This window comes from Silurus meridionalis, chromosome 23 (assembly GCF_014805685.1).
Source record: "Silurus meridionalis isolate SWU-2019-XX chromosome 23, ASM1480568v1, whole genome shotgun sequence".
NCBI lineage: Eukaryota > Metazoa > Chordata > Actinopteri > Siluriformes > Siluridae > Silurus > Silurus meridionalis.
In genome coordinates, this window is record NC_060906.1 from 7603103 (window position 1) to 7621988 (window position 18886).

At 39.9% G+C, this 18886-nt stretch overlaps 1 protein-coding gene across 8 annotated transcripts in view; it reads right to left on the reverse strand.

Annotated features, from left to right (window-relative positions):
- fam49a (family with sequence similarity 49 member A) overlaps positions 1-18553 on the reverse strand; it is a 29785-nt gene extending 11232 nt beyond the window's left edge. For 2 of the 8 annotated variants that reach the window (XM_046836613.1, XM_046836610.1), the window contains exons 1-3: positions 18454-18533; positions 3527-3718; positions 3345-3399 (exon numbers count right to left, since the gene is read on the reverse strand). The gene's annotated coding sequence lies outside the window, so the exon portion shown is untranslated. Of the gene's footprint in view, positions 1-3344; positions 3400-3526; positions 3719-14916; positions 14961-18453 lie in introns of those variants that run through there. The other 6 variants (XM_046836612.1, XM_046836606.1, XM_046836607.1 and 3 more) reach the window with 5 other exon arrangements.
- Between the last annotated feature and the right edge of the window lie 333 nt (positions 18554-18886).

The window sequence follows — 18886 nt, forward strand, 5'->3', positions numbered from 1 at the left end:
AGAGACAGAGGGAATGAGGTACAGAAAGAAAAAGAAAGGGCGGGAGGGAGAAAAATAGGGAAAGGGAACAAGTGAGCAAAAGAGAAAAGATGAAAACAGAGGGGGAGAGGGAGAGACGAGAAAGAAAGAAAGAGAGAAAGAAAGAGAGAAAGAAAGAAAAGAAAGAGAGAAAGAGAGAAAGAAAGAAAGAAAGAAAGAAAGAGTGAAAGAGAGCGAGCGAGAGGGTGAAGGAGAGCAAGCAAGCGAGATGAAAGCAGAGATAAAATGAGCAAGAGTGAGAAAGAAATAGAGGAGGAGATAGAAAGGGAGAGAGGAGAGAGAGAAAATGTACCATAAGTGATAACAGGAACTAACTTGACTCTGGGACATTCCACAAGATTAAAAGTGAACGATAAGTGCGTAAGTGCGCCGTCTGAAGTGACAGTGGCAGAAGTCCCAGTGGTGTTAGTGGAAGTGGCGTTAGTGGCAGTGTAGTAAGTGGCATTAGTAGAAGTGTCAGTGGCATTATTGGAAGTGGCAGTGGCGTTAGTAGCAGTGGCATTATTGGAAGTGGCAGTGGCGTTAGTAGCAGTGGCATTATTGGAAGTGGCAGTGGCGTTAGTAGCAGTGGAAGTGGCGCAGAGGCAGTTTAAATGAAATTATTGGAAGTGGCAGTGGTGTCAGCTGAAGTGTGATTATTGGAAGCGGCAGTGGCGTTATTGGAAGTGCCGTTAGTGGCAGTGTCGTTATTTGAAGTGGCAGTGGAAGTGACGTTATTGGAAGTGGCAGTGGAAGTGACATTATTGGAAGTGGCAGTAGTGTTACTGGAAGTGGCATCATTGAATGTGGCGTTACTGGATGTGGCAGTGGCGTTACTGGAAGTGGCGTTATTAGAAGTGGCAGTGGCATTATTGAAAGTGTTGTTACTGGAAGTGGCAGTGGTGTTATTGGATGTGTCAGTGGCATTACAGGACGTGGCATTACTGGAAGTGGCAGTGGCTTTACTGGAAGCGGCAGTGGCGTTTTCGGAAGTGGAGTAAGAAAAGTTGTGTGCGGTGAGAAAACCGAGATTTCACAAATAAGTGACCACAGTTATATAATGCAGTGTTCCAACCGCTTTTTAATTAGTTTGCTAACAATTCCTCTTAAGCTGTGAATATGGCATGTTGTGGACAACGTCTAATGAAGACTGCATATAATAAAGAGTTTATTAGGAACACCTGCGCATCCATGGGGTTCTCGAATTCCGAACAATCTTGTGGTGGCACCATGATGTAGAAAACCAAACAGATTCAGATCATGAGCTTAACATAATTTTACTTTCAAACATCTGAATGAATCATGTAGATAAGCAGAAAACCACATCAGACACTGCATCTGGACAAAATCACCAGGTGCCCTAAATACTTTTTCTAAGCAAAGTATAGCTAAACTTGCACTTCCCATATGGGAAAATAAAATGCGTTTTATTTCTGTGGTTTAATCCAAGAGAGAGTAGCGCCAATAACAGAAACCTGATTGGCTGCTGCCTGTTGGTCTCACTTGTAGTTATAATGCGGTAAATTACATTTGGACTAGCGAAATAAAACACCAATGAAACTAACAAACAAAAACAAGTGCTGCAGGAGCATTTTAATGAGCGCTAGAGGTAGCGTTACATAGACAGGAAAATTACGACCTGATTCAAATCATTTAAGCCCTAGAACAGTGAATTTAAAACATTTAATTAGTTTGAGGGGCAAAACGGACAATCGATAACAAGTGTCTTATCTATAGACATTTTCCTCAGAACGACCCGATAGTCCATGACCCTCCGGGGAGCTCTGTATTAAGGTTTCTGTAATGACATCAAGTGTTTTGTGAGCATTGAGTGAACTATTTATTGTCTGAGGTTATAAATAATGAAGGATATAAATGAATTATTTCACACTGAAGTAAACACCTTTATGGATTGCTTCACAGGAATGTGGGAGAAACGGTTAAAATCCCTTCCTGGTCTTTTCTTGAAAAATACCACATGGGAAAAAAAACTTGCTATATAACATCTTTGTCTGATAAAGAGTTTAATAAAATGCGCTAAAAGAAAGATTAAAAAAAAAGAAAGAAAGAAAACTGAGTAAAAGAGAAGGAGAGAGAGGAACAGAGGGAGAAAAAGACAGATCGAGCGAGAGAGAGAGAGAGAGAGAGAGAGAGAGAGAGAGAGAGAAAGTGCACACAAGCAAGAGAGAAAGATAACAGAGATGGAGGTAAAAACAGGAAAAGAAGATGGAGAGAGACAAAAGAAAGGATAAAAGAAAGGAAAAGATGGAAAACAGTGAGCAAAAAGAAAAAATAGAGAAAAGAAGAGGGTTAGGCAGGGAGTGAAGGAGGGAGAAAAGAGGGAATGACAGGACGAGAAGAAAAGAGAGCGAGAACAAGAGAACAGAGCAAGAGCGAGGAAAGAGGGAGGAAAAAAAAAAGCATGAGTGAAAGGGAGCAAGTGAAAGAGATACTAAGTAAATGCAAGCCAGAGGAAAAAAAGATGAAAGCAGATAGAGTGAGCAGAGAGAAAACGAAAAGGAAAAGGAGAGAGGGAGGGAGAAAAAGGGAGAGAGAAAGAGAGAGAATAAGAGCGTGTATTGGTGAAAGTCACAAAGATTAAAGCATCAAGTAAATCCAAAATGAAACCTTTATGAACTGTTTCACAGGAATTTGGGTGAAACAGTTAAAAACTCTTTCTGCCCTCATCAAAAACCACATGAAAAAAAATCTTGCTATTTAATATCTTTGTCTGATGAAGGTCAAAGGGTGAAGAGTTCAATAAAATGTGCTTTCGAGTACCGATATGATGCATATCTTTCGCCATAAAACATACAGTACATGCAGTCCAGAGTGACTTGTGTGGGATCCTGTGTAACCAGTAAAGGAGGTCTGATGGTGGGACAGGGCAGGTTCTCAATTCCAAGGTTCCAAGAGCCTTTTCAGTCGCTCGTGCCATTGAGCCCACAATGGCAAGAAGCAATGTGTAGTTCTGTTTCTATCTGATCCAACATGGTCAATTACACAGTCACAGGGTTTCCTTCCTTTATGACACGAGTCAATGATTAAGCCCATAAACTCGAATGGTTTCACTACACAGAGCACCAAGGTGAATAGTTTAGAGGCGAGAATTGTGTCCTAAACCGAAGAATTTAAATGTTTCTTCTCATTGGAAAAAAAAAATTATAATAAAAAAAATCATTATAATAATGTATGCATTTCTAGTATATGTTTCTTATGGGGGAAAAAAACAAAAACAAATAAAGGTCATTTGTCAATGCATGCAAACCAAATCAAGACACCAGAATACTCGATGATTAGCCTTATTCATGCAAATCAGATATTACCTTATCTGGAGGAAAATGTGTGGTTTCTTTTATATCATCCGCTTGTTCTTGATTTCTGAAACAAACAAAGGAAAACAGTCAGCTCGTATTAGTGTTCTTCAAATGAACTGCAAGCCGAACCCAAAGAGAAATAATATGAAAAATGTACTAAATCAGGCGTAGAAAGAGGAAATTAGAGCCACCTTGACTACCAGCACTAGCAGCCTGGGTCAGTTTCCTGGTGATTGGTTTACACTTCCCCCAGACAGCATTCCACCTTCAGGTTAATGGCTGCCAGTGATTAATCAAAATGTTCCTCTCGCCTTGATGTAGCACCAACAAAGGTGGGTATGAAATATGAGAAGTGGCGATGAAAGGCTCGCTCTAGCTTCCATCTGTCCGTTTTTGGTTTTTTGCAGTCCACACACACACACACACACACACACACACACACACACACTTTTAATGTTAAAAGCAAAGACGACTGGGACACATGAAATACCCAGTATGAGTCTGTACAGGATGGTGTGACCCCATGACCACAGATCTGCACTGCTGTGTACGTTTTTAAAACCTGGCCACCTCTTCAAGAGCCAAACTGCACTGTTCATACACACTATTGAATAAATAACCATCAGAATATGGACAAAAGTATTGGGACACCTGACTTTACCAGCCATGTGTGTTTATTTTCCCCCAAAAACTGTTTTGGATGTGGTAGCATGAGATTTCCCCTACACTTGAACTAGGAGACACAAACCGGTTCCTGCATGACAATGACCCTTGTCCAGGAAGATATGCTTTACATGTTTTGTAGTGGAAGATCTCCTGCTATAGAACTCCAACCGTATTGAACACCTTTGGGATGAAAGTGAGCGCTGATTGCAATACAGGTGTCCTCATGCTCACTTACATCAATAGCTCACTTTGCGAACACGTTTAAGGCTGAATAAGCACAAATCTCCACAGCACACTAAAATCTAGTGGAACATCATTCCAGAAGGGTGAAGGAAATTAGAAGAGCAAATAATAATAATAAAGTTGGAGTTGAACAGAGACTGAATCTAAAATGAAACAGAGCATTGATCAAGTGTCCACATAATTTGATACATACAGTGAGCATTAGAGCCATGGGAGAAGCAGCTTCTAAAGGCTTTGTGGTACTTGGATACTTCTATTCTATTCTACTTGACTGTTAAATTGTACCTCAGCCAGAAAGGAAACTGCTGACCAAAGTCTATTTCAAGGTCGGAAAAAGGTCACGGTCACTATGTACAAATGTAAACAAGCTCCAGTGTCAAGTGATCGTGACTCCTTGTTTTTCTAATTGACTGATAATATATAAGAATGTGACTCAAAGATGATGCACACTTTCAGGAAAAAAATGGTTTTATGAAGGTAAAAATAAAAGGGCCCTTAAAAGGGAAAACTCTATTGAAAAATCTCACTGGAGAAGATTTATGTACATCACTGCTGTGAAGTGAAGCACCACACAGAATATGAAAAATATCGAAAACAAGTTTAGTAGTCAGCTGTCCACAGTAGTCCTTAAGGCACAAGCACAATTACACACTCGGCAAAATATCGTCTGATTATATTGACTTTTTTTTTTGTCAATGTCCCACAGCCCTACAAATGACTGCATTATATTTACATTAATACATTATGTGAATCTAAAAATGTGTAATGCATCGTGTATATGATCAGAGAAATGACCAACATGAAACAATTATTTCTTGGCTCCTAAACAGCAGTCCTACATCGCCCTGTTAGAAAGGTAAAAAAAATAAAAAATAGTGCCCATCACGCCCTTGTGACCAGAGAAACCTGCCAACACCAAGGAACTCCGGTGTATGAATTTCCTTTCCTCTCTTCATTTGGAGGAATCGGCGTGAAAGGAATGAAACGCCGATCCTACAGCGGAAATGAGGGACAAAATCCAATCACAAGTGCTCACTGGGGACGCTAGAAAAATGCTAGGTGGAAAAGATGAGGAGTTTCAGCTGTCCACTTAGGATCGGAGATGGAGGTTAATGCCGAGTGCGAAATAACGGCAATGCGTCCTGGCCGCTTACATGTTGTACGTTTGAAACAGGATACATCTTTTTCTAAAACATGACACTGTGAGATACTGCAGTGTAGGTGATTTCTAACCAGCACGGCTTTCTACTATGAGCTGATCTTTTAGTGAGACATGAACACGCTGTGTATTCGTCAAATCTTAGATACTTGATCACTTAACATTTAAATATTAAATCTAGAATAGTAGATTCTTCCTCTCGCTGTTACAGAGGAGCACAATGATTTCCCAGATACATTTTTTAGTACAGTAGAGGTTCCATCAAATCCACTGTGCAAAGCCACAGCCAGATAACCAGTGATCTATTAGCTGTTAAACAGCTGGTGATCATTTTGTTCAGTTTCCTCTGGTTCTGTGTTTTTCACAGTTGTCAAACTCGGCTACTAAAATCCCCAGAAAACGTTCACAAGCTGCTCAAACGCTGTAGGCTTTGAATGTGTGAGATTTGTGAAGCGAGGACTTTTTGCACGTCTGCAGCTGCCAGATCTTTTATCCGTCAAAATCACTGAGCCGAACCTGGAGCGCTTCCTGACAGGCGGAACGCCACGACATGTGCTGTAATAGGAGAATACCATCGGAGAGAAGAAAATCGGAACGCTGTACAACACTGCAGCTGATTAACGTTTCCTGTAGGGCTCAAACGATTCCTCGAGTAATTCCATTACTGAAATTCATAGAGGCAAATAATTTGCCTTGATGCTTCGTTTAGTCCATTAAACTAAACACTGAGCACTGTATTTCCCATGGACCATCATTACTGACGCACCGCCCGCTAAACTCTGGAGCGCTCTGGACAGGTAACACAAGACGCTACAGAATAAAAAAGGAACGGAGAGAAAACACGAGAAAAAGATACAGACCAAAGAAAATGGCAAAAAGTTTCCAAAGATTGGGATCATTTCAAACTAAACCATGAGAAAAACACAGTACTGTGCGGTTACAGTTTTTAAAGCAGAGTAGTAGAGCACGTTTTTAAAGCTGGTGATAAAAACACGGATTTAGTGCGTGGAAAATTTCAAGCAGATTCCCAGAGACAAGAAAAATCACATCACTATACTGTGCAAGATTTTATACATAAACACGAGTGAACAATTATGAGTTTCATTATTCATTCATTCAGTTTCACTTTTTGCTGTATTTGCATTTTTATGTAATATGCCAATTAAATGCACTAAATGGGTTTAGTTTTTTCACCGATATTCTTGTATACAGCAATACAAATTTCTGACCATCCAATCAAAGGACATGAAAATGCAGACACTATTGTACGACTGCTAGACGGCCTCGAAGTAACCAAATCGCAGTCTGATTGGTTAAAGCAAAACCTTCAAGAAACAGTGTTTATGGTTTTAAAAAAAACACTGAAGTCTGATTGGATAGAAATAACAATAATGGCTTTATGTTGAGTTCTTCTTAGAGGACAGTAAATCAGTACTGTTATACAAGCTGCACATTGACTAAAATATATCCAAACTTTATTTATATAGTATTGTCCCTTGAGAGGATATATAATAAAATGGCTACTGAAATGTGACGGGTGCACTTACTTTTGTAAGCTGCTGTGTAAATGTAAAACTGTCACGGTGATTCCTACCAAATACATGGACAGAAATGTTTTGCATGAAGAGTCATACGTAAGCGAAGAGAACATGTAACAAAACAAGTCTCTTCATCAGACTCCAAAAAAACCTCTGCCTTCCACGATGCAAACAAAAGGCAAACAGTGACTTCTCGCAGAAGGAGACCCAAGAACACTTCTGAGAATGTCCTCAAGCACACTGAGGAATGTAAAACATTTCACACACACACACACACACACACACACACACACACACGCTCAGAAAAATTGTGTACAACATTTTTGTTTTATGTGGGTTTTCTTCATCCAAAAAAAAAATGAAAAATAAAAAATAAAAAATAAAAGTAATTTCTTCAGTAAGGACTAACTGCAGCTGAACTTGGAGCAGATTTGCAAGCTGATCTGATCTACTGCTTCATGCCGGTGAATTCAAGCCACGCCCACAAACTTCCTTTAAAAGCCATGATGACTAAATGGTGCTGGTGGAAAAAAGGACCTCACGGCAAATACTACAGAGAAGACTTTCATCCTGGTACTGATTTAATTACAGTTTACTTGGTCAAGTTACACTGTGTGTGATAGAAATAAATAAAACTTGACAGGAAATTTGCATACGTTTATTTTTTAACATAATTGCAGAATAAAATAATCAAGTCGAAAGATGACAAATCAACAGGAGCAAACGAGACAATTCGTTTATATTTATCAGAAAAGTGTGTTCAGAACTTGTTTGCTCCGCTGCATTTTCTTTTCGTCTTTGTTTATCTCAGGAGGCTTAAGAACAGCCACTGAGGATTTACGTGGCACTGATGTATAAACAGTCGTTTAACCCGATCGCATGCTGCATTTATCTGGTCATGGTTGCTGATGCTGCAGCAAATATACAAACCAGAACCTTAACCCAGGATACAATGGAAAAGGCCGGCTTTTGAATAAAGTTATGGTTAAAGTAAACAAGTAAAAGTATGAGCAGCAAGAAACGTAAAACAAGACACCTGGGGATCGGAATAACTCGGGGGTTCACGCCATATTGAGTAAAATTCTCCTGAAAACTTTTCACGGATACATTCATTTGCACTACGAGTCACTTATAAACAGATACTGCACCCTGTATATACATTTATATTGAAAAAAAAGTAATGGGGAAAAACAGGAAGTAAATTTGATTTGGGAAGAGAAGTATATTTTTGAAAGTGGAAATAAATCGAAGTAATAATTCCAAATACACATGCTCCTGAGGTACCAGGGATCCTGATCATCTCTTCTCTCTGCACCTGCCTGATTCAACCTGACACTCTGCTTCTGGATGGAGTTCTGGAGGTGCTGCTGCTGCTGATGTTCCACATGAACAGCTAAAAGATCCATGAAGTTACTATGGAGGGTTATAAACTGTGAGGATGGATTTAGACTGCAATTAACCCGAACGGCTCATTATAATAACTTATAATCGTTTTGTATTCAAGTGTCCATCAGGGAACGGTTAATAACCTCAACAATGATGCAACTGTAATAAATGGACATTTGGCGTCATTCAGATGAGGCTTGGTTCCCTTTTAAAGCTGGTTCCTCTCAAGGTTTCTTCCTCATATCATCTCGGAGAGCTGTTCCTTTGCTACTGGCTCACTCATGAAGCAATCTATTTAATTCGGCTAGATATCAGTATCGTGTGACAAGGGTTTTTATATAGTACAATTTTTTTATATTTCTTTCAGAAACTAATCAGTAAATACATATTTTTTTTCAACGCTCACAAAATGTCAGAACAACTGGCTGAAAGGAAAAGTGACAGAAGCGAGTTCACAGCAGCTGGTTCAGTTTTGCCTTTACATGGCTACTGGAGGTGGGGGCAGAGACGGGGCAACTACACACCACCACAAAGACCCTCTTGCCTCTTGTTCCACACGGTCTTTAGCGCTGTAGTGGAGAAACCTCACACAAGTAAAAGTGCTGATCTCGAAACCAGAGAAAAAAGTGCACAGGTTCCTCCTCAGTGTAATTAGAGTTGATGTATTTAATAAAGTGTGGAACTAAAGGAGTTAAACATAAACAGTGTGGCTTCAGGGGGTAGCTGCGACCGGCTGCTGCTGCTGGTGGTGGGGTTGGTATTCAGGAGGGGTCTCCATGGCCGGTTGTAAAAACGTGTAGGAGTCAGGGGCGCATAATTCCTGCTATGAATCGCCGCTGGCCTGAATGCCACTTCTGTATTGTGAAAGTCGACGCGTCTCAAAAGCGCCGTGTCTCGGGGTCGAGGGAGAAGACAGAGGGTCTTCACTGAATGCTGAGCTCCATCTGAGACATCACTGTTAGGCCTGACACAATATCAGCATCTAACTGACTGCTGCCTCTGTTCCTCTCCATTAAACACTTCGAGAAAGAAAGAAAGAAAGAATGAAAGAAAGAAAGAAAGAATGAAAGAAAGAAAGAAAGAATGAAAGAAAGAAAAAGAAAATCTCGGGAGTGAGATCAGCCGCCTCGCTTCTTCACGTCTGCAGTCGCACTTGCAGAGGTTTTTAAGGATAAAACAGTTTTTAGCAGTTTTTGGATGTTTTTTTAAAAAAAAAAAGAATACAAACCCAGAATCATTAATCTATCACTGATAATGAAATTATCGTGCTATCTGAGAGAGACCGGGAAAAAAAAGCCAAACAAATTGATTATGAGGCAAATGCAATTCTATGATAAACCAACCGGAGGCCTAAGATTCAAACCACGGTAAAGCGGGGGATTACTGTACACACATGTATACAAACAAACACACACACACACACACCCCCACTGATCAGGCATAGAATTATGACCCCCTGCCTAATATTGTGTTGGTCCCCATTTTGCTGCTAAAACAGTCGTGCCTCATAGAGCATTAACATCATGAACTTCTTCAGCAGTTTGAGGTACAGGAGCTCGTCTGATAGATCGGACCACACGGACCAGCCTTCGTTTCCCACGTGCATCAATGAGCCTCGGCCGTCCGTGACCCCTTCGCCGGTTCACCACTGTTCCTTCCATGGAACACTTTTGATAGACACTGACAACTGCAGACCAGGAAGATCCCACAAGAGCTGCAGTTTTGGAGATGCTCTGACCCAGTCGTCTAGACGTCACAATTTCACACTCAAATCCTTACACTCGCCCTTTTTTCCTGCTTCGAACACGTCAACTTTAAGAACAAAATGTTCACTTGCTGCCTAATAAATATATCCGCCCACTAACAGGTGCCATGATGAAGAGATTATCAGTGTTTTTCACTTCATCATTAATAAATGTTATAATGTCATAATGTTATGCCTGATCGAGATATATTATAATAATAATAATAATAATAATAATAAGCACACCTGTGTACTTGCACAACAGCTTCTACACATTTTTCAGTGCCAGAGCTTTTATATTTATTTGCTGTAAATACATTTACATATCAGTTTGCATTTCTAAAGTTGTATCCCTAACCACACTGTTTATGGATATTTTATTAATGAATGGCACAATGTTAGAAATAAAGTCATGGAACATTCAAGAATTACTGTAGTTCCCACTCTTACTTACATAATAACTGCAATAAACAATCATTCCCTGATCAGACTTCCTCACTGTCTCACTCTCTCGGTCACTCTCACTCTCTCAGTCACTCTCGCTGTCTCACTCTCTCGGTCACTCTCACTCTCTAAGTCATTCTCGCTGTCTCACTCTCTTGGTCACCCTCACTCTTTCGGTCACTCTCGCGGTCTCACTCTCTCTGTCTCACTCTCTCGGTCACTCTCGCTGTCTCACTCTCTCGGTCACTCTCACTCTCTCGGTCACTCTCACTCTCTCGGTCTCTCGGTCACTCTCACTGTCTCACTCTCTCGGTCACACCATTTTATCAACCAACCAGGAAGCATAAACCTTCGAGACAGGGCAGATTTCGATGCTCCCATGCAGAAAAACTGACACTTAGTGTGGACACAGCGTGTTGTGACCACATCTGTATGCTACTGTGTGAGTGAGTGAGTGAGTGAGTGAGTGAGTGATGATATAAACTTGACTTATGTACTTTTCAAATGCCCCATTTTGCCAGGAAGATTCCCAGAGTATGAATTTCACAACGGTGTAACTGACCATTTAATGTACAGTACATTTGACAGTAAACTTCGTGACTGTTCAGCTTCTTTCCACACATTCCCATACTTGCTCTGAAGCATCAGTTGTTATTATTTTCCTCTTTACAGCGAGAACATCAATACCATACATACGCCTCTGGGGAGTATAAACCAATCCAGTCACCAACACTGATGTGTGCTTATGCATACTAATAGGTACCTTTTTGATAAAGAAAAAAGGTACCTATTAGTATTAGTAGTAATAAGACTAGTATTTTTTAGGAGAAAACTACCTGTATGCTTTGAAACCTTTCTGGATGAAATGTATTACTTGATCATTATCTTCTTCTTCTTTCAGCTGCTCCCATCGTCGTCACTCCCAAAGAAAACCTCAACATCTTCAGCTCTGCTACCTCCAGCTCCACCTCCTGTCTTTTGCCACTGTCTCTAATCCATACAACATCTCAGGTCTCACCACAGTCCTATAAACTTTCCCTTTCACTCTAGCAGATACTCTTCTATCACAAATCACTCCTGTCATTACTTGATCATCAATAAGATTAAATGCTTAGTATTCGATTAATAGCCGAATTAAAAGTTACAGCAACTTAATACCCCTGTGATCAGGCCATGACTTGAAAAACGAACACCCCAAAAAAAATAAATAAATAAATAAATAAAATAAAATAAAATAAAAAAAAAAAACACATCCACAGCTACACCTTAACAATAGACACCTGACCATAAGATGTGTGTGTGTTTTTTTTTTTTTAACATCCATTCCACATTTCCCATGTGCTGTAATAATAACCTCCACTCCTCTGGGGAGATGTTCCAGTAGATTCTGGAGATTTGTTTTCATTCAGCCACAAGTGTGTGAGTAAAGCCAGCTACTGATGTAGGTGAGGGTGTGGAGGCCTGTGGTACAGTCAGCGTTTACATTTATTTTATAGGTGTTTAATAGAAGGAGATCATCCACTCTAAACCCATGGAAAAAAAATTATCTTCATTGAGCTGGCTTTGTGCACAGGGGCATCATGATGCTGGAACAGTCGGGTGTCCAAATACTATATTGTGTATATAAAACCCAACACTAAGTTCTCCTTATATGAAACTATTTTACAGCACGATGTGTGTGTGCGTGCGTGCGTGTGTGTGCGTGTTTAGGAATTCCATTCCTGCTGCAAGTCACCAACTGTTACCATGAATCTAAAAACATCATAAATTTGAGTGTCCCAGCAGCTGGCGAGAGAAACAGTTCACTCCGCAGCGTAAAATTGCACGCCAGCTGCCGAGTCAGCTCTGCGAATACGCGAACACCATGCAACGGTCTCGCCTCACAACGAACGTGTGAACCTGCTCTCCCGTACCACAGCATACGCCTCAGACAAAAGGCATGTCCCCGGCGTGCAGCCGCGCTTTAATACACAGGATGCGCATCCGAAAAGTGAAATGAGAACAGGAAGTGCTGAGAATGAGAGAAAACATCACGCTTTATTTTCCACTGTGCTGTACCGAGGCACTGAAACGCTGCTCGGCCGCCATCTTCGTCCCAGCTCAATAGGACTGCTGGGAGATTTTCAGATCTTGGGAGGCATGTGAAAAAAATTGCCTGCCTCGATCACGTTCTCCTCACAAACCGGGTGGTTATTGGATTTGATTTTTGGTTTCTTTTTCCTCAACGCTCATGTCAGCTTCTATGGCTGTGTTCACGCCGAAAGCAATATACAAGTATAAAACTAAAGATGTTTTATGATCATGTGTTTTTCTAAACACTTTATGCCTACATTTGGATTAACTTTATTAAAAAACAGATCATTATTTAGATCATTTATTAATCAACAGATTAAAACAAGTTTCTTGAAGGGGTCGAGGTTTTACAGTCCAGCAAAAAAAAAAAGAGCTGATATTCATCACACCCCAGCACTTTATGATGCTACATAGGCACTGTTGTGGTCTTATATGAAATCACAGGGTTCATGCCAGAGCTAAAAAAAAAAAAAAAAAAAAAACATTGCTTCTGCATTATTTTGGGCTTTTCGTTATTTGATATTTTACAATCTGGGTGATTTCAACTGACCTCAAAACAGCAACAAATCACGATCAAGTCTGGGAAAATGATGTGAAGGGACATTATGTGATTAGCATTACTTCCCCATTAGATTGTGAGAACATGCCATACTTTTTAAATTAGGGGCATAACAATTACAAATAAACACTGTATTAATCAAACTTGATTTAGTCAAGCATGTAATAATGTTAAGGAAAAAAGACGTTTTTCTAGTCATCTTCGGAGCTCTATTACGCTTCAACTTCGTGGTTTATTTTTCTCAGGTCAGTGAACATTATAACAATTTATACATTAATTGAGCATTTATATGATTTATTTAGTCTTATACAGATAGCAATGTATTAATTGTTGTTTTTTAATGATACAGAAATTAATAATAATAATAATAATAATAAAAGAAATCTGTGAAAAAGAAAACGTGAACTGAATCATGTCGGGGTTGTGTCATTACATCCCTAATTTTATGGTGACATTTTATGTAATAAAATGATGCTGTGGTTGGATAGAAACCGCAACTGGCAATTCCTGACCTCTGGGGAAAAAGGAAACACAGGAAAAACCCTCCTCAACTGGGAATTCCTACTAAGAGAACATGTGCGTGTTCTCTAAACTGCACTTCGATTTCATCTCGTACAATCTCATAGACTCAGTAGTAAACACAGCAGCACAGACTTATACTGTAGACACACTGGTATTTGCATTCAGATCAAATTTATGTTAAATCCTTAATCTCTGTAGTCTGTAGGTTAATATTTTGAGGTGGAAAATACGCATCACTCATAATAGACAGCTAGCGAACCAAACAAAGTGGTTTCACACAGATTTGAAAAAGTGTCAACATGCTGAGATGCGGATGAGCGTTCCCTTGGCTTGGCTTTTCTCTTACGGCTAATAAAACGAAAACGAAAAATATTCCACTCGTCTTCTTTCAAAACAACAAAGCAGACAGTTCTGATGACTCGCTAATGAAGGAAAAGTCCCTGTCACAAAGTCTCCTTACTGTAAACATCACCGTATTTACAGCTACTCCCTGAGACACCTCGATCTTACAGGCTGATCATCATCCAACTCCTCTTGTAAATCTCCCCTTTACTTTACGCTCCATAAACACCACCAGCGTATTTGTAAAAGTTTACCAGGGTTCATGGGTCATCATAATACAAATAACAGGGCCTAGTTCAAGTGCATGAAAGCAATAATAAAGTCTTGAAAAACTTAATAATGTGGCAGAACTTGCTTGGGGGACTTTTCCCAGTGTGCAAACAAAAAAAAAGTCCCAACAAGGGACAACAACAAGGGAAGAAGTGATGAGCGGGACACGAGTCTCTCCTGTGCAGCTTCAGGTGTTTCATCTCTGGCTTTATTAAGAGGGTTGTGGAGGTTCTGAATGACCAGAAACCTAAAAAAAAGGATCTTCAGAAACCCTGATCAACTCGATCACCCTCTCACAGTCTGACAAATCATTTTACACTTTTACTGCATCAATTACTGTCCACACGTCTATACAAAAACAACTTGCTCTGTAAAGATGACTTTTTCTATAGGATGTAAAACGAACCCAGCACACACCTGCTGTCCATTTGCTAACAAAGACGAGCTTAGACTGACTCTCATACGCACCACAAACGTCCTCATTTGCTTAGGGATCTGAAATATTCCTCGAAATTATATATATATATATATATATATATATATATATATATATATATATATATATATATATATATATATATATATATATATATATATATATATATATATATTCATGAAGTGTCTTGTTTCTTTACCTTACAGCTGTAGATCGTGCAGCCTGGGAGAGGAAAGATCAGTGTGTGAGCGAGACCAACCATCAGTATCCTGTTTTTATTGTTACAGAGCCACCGCAGTGTACGATGGAGTGTGTTACGTTTACATGCTGCTAACTCACTGCAACGCTTCACACACACACACACACACACACACACACACACACACACCTCTTACGCTTCCTCAGCATCACTATCCGCTCCTTCTTATATTACAAGCAAACCAGTAAACGAGGCATGAACTTTATGCGCTTTGACGAGACCAAAGCCCAATTTACACTTTTTCTCACGTGCGTTATATTTCAAACCAATTGCTCGTCCCTGAAAAAAAAAAAGAGGACCTGAAAGTAAACAAATGACGCTTTACTGCTTTTTTTTAAAGCAGATCTCGGACCACGCTGTGTTCACGCCACGACTACATGACCGTGCTGAAAACCGGACTACGTGTAATGGCTTCACACAATGCTACAGTGTGGAGAGAGAGAGAGAAAAAAAAAAAAAGAAAGACAAAAAGAGAACGGGAACTGAAATAAAACATCAGACACAGTTGGAGGAAGTGCATGATGCTGATCCACCAACGTAATACCAATACGGTTTTATGCGGGCAGGACCAAACGTATGTATGGACACAGAGTCCGGTGCAGTCCTATCACATTCCAAAATGGTCACACAAGACCACATCACATTTGCATCCAGAGTCTTTGTGCCTCTTCTAGGAATTTTCTAGTGGTTCCCACTGAAGACATGTGCCAGGTGTCTCCAGCTTTGTGTTTCACCTGTCTACCTGTGAATAGATCTCTGAAAAATCGCAGATAATAAAACCAGGTGTGAACTGGGCTAAAGAGGACCAAACCTGTTCCAGCAGGACAATGCTCTTGTACAAAATATGTGCTCCATGAAGACATGGTGTGTTAGGGTTGGAGTGAAAGAACAAGTGTCCAGCGTAGTGCAAATAATCAACCCTATGACCATCTTTGGGATGAACTGGAATACTGATTGAACCACAGACCTCTGCTCTTGTAGCTGAATGATCTCTAATCCTTACAGCCACGCTCCACCATCTAGTGAAAAGCATTCTCATATTACAACAGCCAAGAGGGAATAAATCTTCAATACTGTTTAGAGGTTGACCGATTCAACCTCCATTGATTGACACTGATAGCTGATTGCTGGAACGATGGGTAAAAATCCATACCGTTTTTCCGGGTTGTGTTATACGAGAGCAGGCCTCTAGAGGTGAATCACTAATGCCACATGCTGTTTATTTATTCACTTTTTATTATTTATATATTTTATTTTTATTCATTTTGGCTGTCACTATATTTTTTAGTGTTACTTTTTGTTTTAATGCATGCCTTTTATTTTCCTCAATATTTATTAATATAACTCATTTATTTCATTTAGAACCTTTTCATGATTCAGTATTTTTTCTTTTTTTTATGTTTGTAAGCTCGGTACTATTTTACACTGAGTGTCGTTTGTTTGTTTTTTAATCCAGTATTCAATTTAAAAACTATCAGTTGATTTTTCGGTAAGTATGATCCAACAGAGCTCTCGTAATCGGCAAAATCCACCAGTAGTTGACCTCTAATATTGTTTGTAAGCATTAAGGAAAATCGCCTACAAACTTTTAACCTTGCATCTTCACTCACATCCCCGACTACCTCTGAAGAGGATTAGAGATAGCTTGTTGTGTTCACACATGCCCAAAAAAGTTAAGAAGAAACACCAAGTCATCGATCTGAGATAAAACAGCTAGGTTTCATGTGTGAACACACTGTATGTGTGTGTGTTTGAGAGAAAAAAAAACTTCTACTATAAAGAGGAAGTGACAGAGCGCTCCCTCCATCCGTGCTGTAATCAGATCCACGCTGCAGCTGTCACTGCACATCACAATGGATCAGAGACAACAATAAATCAGAAGAAAAATTAAAAACTTCAACTGGTTTACACACAAAAACTCTCCACAGAACTCAAAGTTCAGATATACACTATGTGGACACCTGATTTTCCAGTCATGTGTTTCTTGACCAAACTGTTTCCACAAAGTCAGAGGCCCACAATTATATAGGATGCATGAAAGTTGCCCTTCACTTAAAGACTAGGAGACCCAAACCTGTTCCAGCATGACAATGTCCCTGTGTACAAAGCCAGATCTATGAAGATCTGCCTCACATGGGTTGAAGTGGAGGATTTTGATTGACCTCTTGAACATTTTTTAACACATTCGGGATAAATGTGAGCGCCAACTGCACCCCAGGCCTCCTCACCTCACCCACATCAGTACCAGACTTGTGGCTATATCGCCACAAAATCTATTGGAACATCTTCCCAGAAGATAAAATCAAAAGACCCTTTAAATAAACAGCACATGGCATCCATGATTCACCTCTAGAGGCCACTCTCATACTGTATAATGCAACCCAGAAAAACTATCTGTAGATATAGATGCAGCAATCAACTATCGCTACCGATTAACCTGCAAAAACAATGAATCGTCTGACGTCTGGATAAGACGGACTTCTGATCGGAAGGTTGCAAGTTTAAATCCCACCACCACCAAGCTGCCTCTGCTGGGCCCCTGAGCAAGGCCCTTAACCCTCAACCACTCAGGTGCATAAGTGAGATAAGTGCAAGTCAATTTGGATAAAAGCATCTTCAAAATTATGTACAAAAACATGGTATTTCGCAAAAAATAAACATTAAACCACTAAAAATTGCCTGCCATTTCATAGCTTAATTTTTCCACACACACACACACACACACACACACACACACACACACACACACACACACACTTCCTTCTCCTGACTCACTAACTTTCACACACACACACACACTGACAGCATGCCACGCTCACACAATGCAACTCTATTTACATGCCATTTAAAAATGTTCCAGCTCCTGATAGGAAAATTCATTACAGGAAGTGATCAGGCATTAAAATGGAGAAAGAGTTTTATTTTCTTTCATTATATTTTTACTACCCCCCCTCCCACCCCCTCTACCAGGCTGGTTATGAGTTATAGAGTTACACTGTAGTATTACAGCACATTTTAGTGTCAATGCAGCACCAATATAACCCCTAAATGTTATTAAAACACAAGTTGGAATATTTGTTTTGGTGAAAGAGCTTATGAATAACACTTATTTCTATTTACAAAAGAACTCTATACTATACTGTACTCTGAAGGCAGGACTGGCACAGGCGCGTGCACGCGGAAAGCCTGGCGCAGTGAAAATACCTGAATTTAACTCAAATTATTTAAAAAATAAATAAATTTTAATGGTGCTTAATTTTATTTCACATCATTCTCCACTTTCTTTTCGGCTCCTACGACAGGAGCGACTTCCTGCGGTTTACGGAGGAGCGACAGTAGCTTCCGGACACAACACGCGCGCGCACTCTGAATGGACTTGAGGAATCCTACACACACGGACTTGAGCCCAAATTGACTTTAGGAAGTTTCTAAGACAGAAAATTTTAAAATAGACCAGGAGAAAAAAATTAAACTTACTAGTATACGGTTTGCCTGTACTTCTCCCTCGGCGGACTTCTCCACTGTGGTCCTGTCTAAATCCTAACCCTTCCCAGGTCGCTTCAGCGTCGGGGAGGTCCATAAAGAAGGGGTGTGTCGGGTTTTTTAACGTATTTTGTCTTTCTAACAACATTCAATCTGTTCGACTAAGCTGTTCCTATTTCACCAGAACTTATGTTTTTAGTAATATAACCACGATACGTAAATAAATATATAAATATATATGTACATTGTTTTTGAAACTATATGACGCTCCCCCCTCACACACTTTTTGCATTTTGGTATTTCCCATGTGACGTTATCACAAGGGCACGTGAGGCAGGGTTTGAATTGGGATCGAGCCCGAAACCTGCTGCAGTGCAAATGGATTAAAGATGGCGGCGTCAGAATAGTTTTTATTTTATTTATTTAA